This window comes from Calidris pugnax, unplaced genomic scaffold (assembly GCF_001431845.1).
Source record: "Calidris pugnax isolate Ruff unplaced genomic scaffold, ASM143184v1 scaffold134, whole genome shotgun sequence".
NCBI classification, from domain to species: Eukaryota; Metazoa; Chordata; class Aves; order Charadriiformes; family Scolopacidae; genus Calidris; species Calidris pugnax.
Genome location: NW_015090873.1, coordinates 1,573,070 through 1,579,763, shown reverse-complemented (window position 1 = coordinate 1,579,763; position 6,694 = coordinate 1,573,070). Strand labels below are relative to the sequence as shown.

General features: G+C 40.8%; 1 protein-coding gene across 3 annotated transcripts in view; it reads left to right on the top strand.

Moving 5' to 3' along the window:
• Window positions 1–355: 355 nt before the first annotated feature.
• ASB7 (ankyrin repeat and SOCS box containing 7) overlaps window positions 356–6,694 on the top strand; it is a 33,748-nt gene continuing 27,409 nt past the window's right edge. For 2 of the 3 annotated variants that reach the window (XR_001412508.1, XM_014946139.1), the window contains exons 1-2: window positions 356–746; window positions 6,197–6,283. The gene's annotated coding sequence lies outside the window, so the exon portion shown is untranslated. The remainder of the gene's footprint in view (window positions 747–6,196; window positions 6,284–6,694) is intronic. The other variant, XM_014946138.1, reaches the window with a different exon arrangement.

The following is a 6,694-nucleotide window of genomic DNA, read 5'->3' as shown; positions in this document are numbered from 1 at the left end:
CCCCGCCTCGACGGGCTGCAAGGGGGCTCCCCCCACACCGGGAGGGGGTGCCGGCCCCCCACCTCCCACCCCATCCCCCGGCCGCGGCGGGCAGGCTCTGGGCCACCCCAGCCGGCTCCGGGCCCGCTGCCGGCGGAGGGGGGGGTGCTTGGGAGCCTGGGGCCCCCTCCGGAGCGCGTCCCCAACCCCCGGCGGCGCCCTGGCTTGGCTTCCCCCGGCGTCGGGCCTTGGAAGTCGGACGGCTGTTGTGTGCGGTGTGTGTCGGGGGTGGGGGGTGTGTGTGTGTCTCTGCGCTTGACGGTTCCTGAAGCACCAACTCCTGCAAGGGACTGATTTTGATTTCCCAGCAGCTCTGCTTTCTGGGTTACTTCCTGTCCCGTTCTTTGGTACTTATCTTTGACTTCAGCTCCCTGCAGCAGCTGCCTTGACAGGGTAGCGGTCCTGCCGTTAGTGCCCCCCCAAAACTCCTTAGTATCCCGAGAGAGTGCCCTTCTTCTCCAGTTAAGGTCCCCATTTAAATAAATAAGCCTGTCCTTCCTAATTTTTTGCAGGCTCTTCCTATTTCGACCTCCTATTGCTTTGGCGTTAACCATTTTTGTTCTCCATTTCTCTCTTTTATGCCTTTTGTGCCTCAGTTCTACTTTTATTTTTTTAGGTTTAAGCTGCCTTAAAGGAGAATTAAAAATTGCGGCTCCAAAGAACAAAGTAAGAAGAGAGAAAACGGCACACGAAAAGAACCCAGAAAGGTGGTAATTCATGTAGACTCTCAGAATCGTCCTGGGCACATGGTTTGGATGGGATTGGGGCCTCTTCTTGTGTTTTTGATGGATTTGAATAGGTAGCATTAGATTTCTTTGTTCTCTTAAAACCTACTTGCTATTGAGCTTTGAAAGTTTGAAAGCTCTGAAGCCCATTTGAAGTACGGTGCCTCTTCTTGTAGTGATTTGTCATTTTCTAAATTTAATCTGCAAACGTTATTTTCATTATGAATTGCTGCTTTATGTTTTTTTGTGTCTTTTCATCTCAGGAACGTCACTTAAAATTACTTCACTCCCACTAGTTAAAAGGGTCTTTTCTTAAAGCCGTTTCACAAATTCATGGGTGCAACACTGGATTTGTTTCTGCTCTGATTCTAAAATCTACATTTGAGTAGGTCATGGTAATTGCATTATGTTGGTTCAGTTGTACCTAACTTTTGCATGGGTGTTTGTATTGTAACGGAGCTGCAAAAATTGACACTCATTTCGTTGGACGGTGTTTGTTTTTGAGTACTTACTTTTTGGGTTGAGATCACAGAAGGAGATAATGCTGTTAGGTGCTTAGGGGGGAAAAAATGAAAGGAGTCATCAAAAACTGAATCCTGCTGGTAGGAGGAAGGTTTGGTTACAGGGAGAGAGCAGTTCATAGGGAGAATTGCTTGTTTTACGTGGTAAGATGAAGAGATGCATTCTAGAAGGAGAGAGAGTGGGGGGGTGAATGATGTCAGTCAGCTTTTTTCTGCATCCTACTGTTTGTGTGCTCCAAATAATGGAGTTTCTGCGCGTTCTTTTAATCCAAAGTCTGTCTTGAATCCATTCTAATCTGTTAAAAATACAGATGAGTTTAGGTTATTGTGGCAAATATATCCTCTATATAGGTCCCTCTGGTCTTTGTCGTGTTATCAGAGATGTCATTGACTGTACCAGAATGTTTTTTTATTGTCAGCAATAAATTACTTTTTATCATTAGTTGCAGGGGAATGAGCAGTACCTATTGCCAACAGTCTTGGTCAAGGGGGATGATTTTTCTAATATAGGTGTCTTCAGCATATGATAAAAAGTAGCTGCGACGCATCAAAGATTAAATAGGAAATCCCCCAGTAACAAAAGTGCAACAAATTCTGAGATGTGTTTTGAAAGTACAGGGAAGAACTATCCCATGTTATTTTGATAGCATACTGCTATCAAAACCCACCAGTAATAGTGGAGCATGCCCAGGATTGCAGGAGGGATTTTTATGCTGATAGGTGAGACAGATGCACATTCCTGCAAACTTACCAGTACAGTTATGGCACACCTGTTTCATCCAAAGTTGGTTTATTGCAACACCTTCTTTACAATCCATCCGGGGCATCTAACGTCGGGGTTTGCATTGACGTAGCTACTCCAGCAGGACACCTCTCGGTGCTGATAAGATCAGATCTTTGGGATTTATTAATGGAAGGAGATGTAAGTTTTCATTTGATTTGTGAAGCCCTTTCCTAATGTGAAATGCCAGTGCAGCAAAGTTTGATTCAGATGCAGAGACTGCAATCGAGCTTGCAGGAATCAGGCAATGAACTTCTGGCAGAAATTTGCACATGGGCAAAACAAGGAAGAGAGAGAAATGATATGCTGAAGTCCTGTTCTTGATCTCTGGAAGCAATGCAGTACATTGCAAGTATAGCCCCTCAGATAAAGTTTCACATCCTTTTTTTTCTTTTTTGTCTTCAGGCTGTATGCTAGTTTTGCAGGGTTTTTTTGCCTTATTGTGTATTCTAAATCCTTAAAGAAAACATGTTCTCTGAGAGGTTGTTCTTCATTGTTCCACTATTTGCTTACAGAATGATACTATCGCAGTGAAAAACTTGCTTTATCTGCTGAAGTCATCTAGTGAATTTTGTCCACTTGGATTCTTTTAGACTATATTAAAAAGAAATACAGAGCAAATACAAGTCTTTCAGAGATTGCTGAATGAACTAAACTCTATAAGTGGCGCTCACTTTGTTCATGAGATGTGCTACGAGGATTAGAACTGAAGTAACTACTTTAATGTGGTCTGAACTGGCCATTGTTTTCTGCTTCTGTCATTCTATGAGATATTGGTGTTTGGATTCTTTAGTGATTGCGAGTCATGTTAAAATACATAAACCTCATACATTAATACGTGCTATGAGTTATTACTTTTAAGGTAGAGCTTTCATCTGACTTCTACTGGTTAAAACTTAGAAACAGCAGCGCTGTCAGTCGGAAGAGAGGTTGTATTTTCTGTTTGGTACAAGAGGATCTCCAAGTGTGCTGCAGAGCACAAGCTCCCTGCAGTTTGTCAGCGCGCATCTGGAGGGAGGAGAGTTGTGGCTGTGTGAACCTGAAGCAGCATCCTCTACTGAAAGGGATCCGTAAGGCCTTGCTTTAGCACTAGCATTGAGGTCCTTGGCATGGAAGGATTTGCAGTGTTTTCTTCACTGGGCTGTGTTTGTGACTAAGGTTGCCAACGTGAGGGTGGGAATTTTGAGGATGGTTAGTAGCTGATGCATTACCAGTGCTTTCTGAATGTGAGGTCTCTCTTCTTATGCTCTCCAGTTTGAGTTGGGTGATTTCACTAATTCTCCATCGTGCCCAAAAGTCAGACCTCACTATCTCTCTGTGAAATGGATAATAGTTGGTAAAATGATACCTCTGTACTTTAGTTTCAGCCACCTGCAGAATGTAACAACACGAGAGCTGTTCATTAGTATATAACACCACCAGTCAGCATCATACAGTGCTGTAAACACCTGGAGTTGATGGGGGATGTTTAGATTAACTCTTTTAGTTATTTTAAATTTAGTATGTCCAAGCTACAAGATGACATTACGGAAGCTCTGACGAGAAACGCGTAACTTCTAATGACCGCTTATGAAGAGTGAAGGCTTCTTTCCTTTGAAGTGGCAGTTTCTCTGTGATGTTTTGGATTCATGCACTGTTAACTCATTGCTTTCAGACCCAGCAATTCACATGTGTTGCTTGGTGATTTTCATCTCAGCCACTTGGATACCTCACTTGATGTCTGTCTGGGATGTAGCATAGAACATCTAGCAGAAAATATATTCAGGATTATAAGGCTCTGTGAAATTTTAATATTTCACATGTTATTTTCAAACTTGACGATTGTGATATAAGTATTTGCCTTACTGTCTTGTCTGAAGAGCTCCTGAAATAGGAAGCTGAGCGACATATGAAGATGATAGTTGCATTTAGTTTCTTTGTCAAACACATATTGACCATTTTTAAAATGCCACTTGAGTGAGAACACATTTAGCTTGTTTGAGTTTTGAAATGGGTGGGAGAAGTGGGTTGTGAGAATAATGAATGCTAATGTGATTATCCTTATTCCACAGGGCTTTCTCTTTTTTTTTTTTTTCTGTTTATTTGATTTAAATGTCTTGGAATACTTCAGCCACAGACAACTAGGATCTACGCTGATTAGGTCTGTGCCAGATATTGAATGCCATGTGTAATGGTACACTTTCCTTGTGGCATAGAGTTAGGCTAACATCACTAAATTATGGTCCTTATTCTGCTCTTGGATGTGTAATCTTGCAGTTTAGGAATCAGGTCTATCTCTTAGCTCATCTGAATGAGCAAAATACTGCATTATAAGGTCTGGCTTTTAGAACCAGCCTTGAACTTTCTTTAAAGTAAGTATATACATATGTCAGAATTAATTTTCCACATGATGTTTGCAGTGACTTTAGTGAAGTGACACATTGATGTAGAAAAGTCTAAGATCTCTTTGACAACGTGAGACATTATCAATAGATAATGAAGATGTTTGGTTTTTTTTTTTATTTAGTGTGCTATTTCTACCACAATTATTAGTATTTTAAGCAAACTTCGTTAACTCATTGAGTAAGTGAGCTTTACTTTCACTAAATATGACTTCTTTTTATTAAAGTTGCAGATCTTACTCTTGCCATATGCAGCTAATTTTCCTTTGGGGGGAAAAAAGCTTGTTACTTTTTTAGTGGAGCAATCTGTTACCTTGTCTGTAGTCTGTGAAGTCAGTGCAATTCTAATTTGCATCAGCTAATAAAAAATGTGTGGGTTTTAAAGTGAAAATCATGCAAAAATAAAAAAAAAAAAGGTGAACTAACGACTGATCATCTATGCAAAAAAAACAAGGCTAGAAATGTGATCAAATTAGGTCATGGCAGTGCAATTTTGTGCAGGGCTGTGAGCATATCTGCAGACCTTGTATGTTTTATCTTGGGAAGCGAAGCTCTTGGAAAATGTGCATAAGAGGGATGAAAAGAGCTTTTTTCATCCTCCTCTTCTGAGCTATTGTGAGGAATGCAAGATTTTATGTTGCATTAAGTGACAGAAGTTTTAACTGAAGCAAAAAGCTGCACAGTTCACGTAATTGCTCTGGTGCAACGCGTTTGCAGAAGAAACAAGTCACTGTTGGTTTTGTGTGACCTGCTATACAATGAAGAAATTGATGCTTTTATTATTTATTGTATTATTGCAGTGTTCACACATGATGAGGGGTCCTGTCGCAAGAAGTTGGCAGCCAAAGTGAATAAAAGGGCAGATAGACAAAGGTGTACAAAGAGTTAATGAAATAACATTGGTCAGTATGAGCTCTGTGAGAAATGGTCAAGCGTTGGGATTGATCCTGTTAACTGCAGATGATGGATAGAGGATAAGGAGGGCTAGTCTGAAGAAGGGAGCTGAGTAAGGGTTGTAACTGGAGTTCAGTAAACTTTGATACTAAAAGGACAGTTTTTATAAATGAAGAAGAGAGGGAAGATTTTTGAGGTGGTGGTATTGCTTGTATTGTGTTTGTGAAATGCAGTGTGTGTTAGTCTGATCTGTTGTGTAAGGGAGAGACGACTGTCTGGTGGAGGCAGAAGTCCACTTGAAGGACAGAGAAGTCAATGCTGTTTGTTGTCAGGTTTTATTCTTCAGATAGGGAAACTTAGATGGGATGGAGATTAAAAAAAAACCAAACTCCAACCAGAAACCCCGCAAAAATGGGTTGGGAGAACTAAATGGATCCTGAAGGGTTTTTTCTGGCTCTTGACTCCTGCAGGGAGGTGTTGGGCAGTCAGGCAGAAATACCTACTGTACCCTTTGCATCCATTCTTGTTCCTCAGCAGGAGCAGATATGCATAATCCTTAGAGTTTAGACTCTTCATTCAAGGTTTATTCAGAAGAGGAAGCGCATCTCTCGTTTCTCTTGTTTTCCCTAAAATATTCTCTGTAGCCTTTTCCTCATCTGGCAGAAGCAACCTCTCTCCACCCCAACCTCTGGAGGACTGTCTGATAATGAAGGAAAGCACACTTTAGGGCCTTTTCTGGCATAACTGCATTAAAATGTAGCATTCTAACACAGGTGCAAAGTAAAAGTAAGTAAACCTCTCACTTTTACTCTTTGCAACTAATAAGAAATATCTGTCTTTTTTTTTTTTTTTAAGGGATAGCAGGTTTTGACACGCATGGGCACACATGATTATGAATAGTGAAGACAATGAAGAGTGGGACATCCGTCAAAGAGTAACAAGGTAATTCAGGAACACATTGAATTTATCCTATTGTACTTACACAATCAATTTAGGTAGCTGTTGTTGTCCTCCATTTTCATGGCACTATACAATCATTATAGCCAAGAATGTAAAGGTACGTTTTCTGCCCCCCCCTCTGCTTCATTTAATTTTTTTACTTGCATGGAGAAAGCCAATATGTAGCAATCAAAATGCATAGTGTGTTCTGAATGAGATTGATTACACTTGCGAAACATTAAATATTAAATGCCAAATGGCTAATGACTTCCAGTAGTCCTCCCTTCATTCTCCAAAGATTGATGCTGTAAATGGGGATTTGCAAACAGGAATTTGAAATGATCTATGGAGCAGAAATGAAAATGTTTTCAAAGCCGGTGTGTACCTAGACCTATCCTGAAACCTTTAATGTTA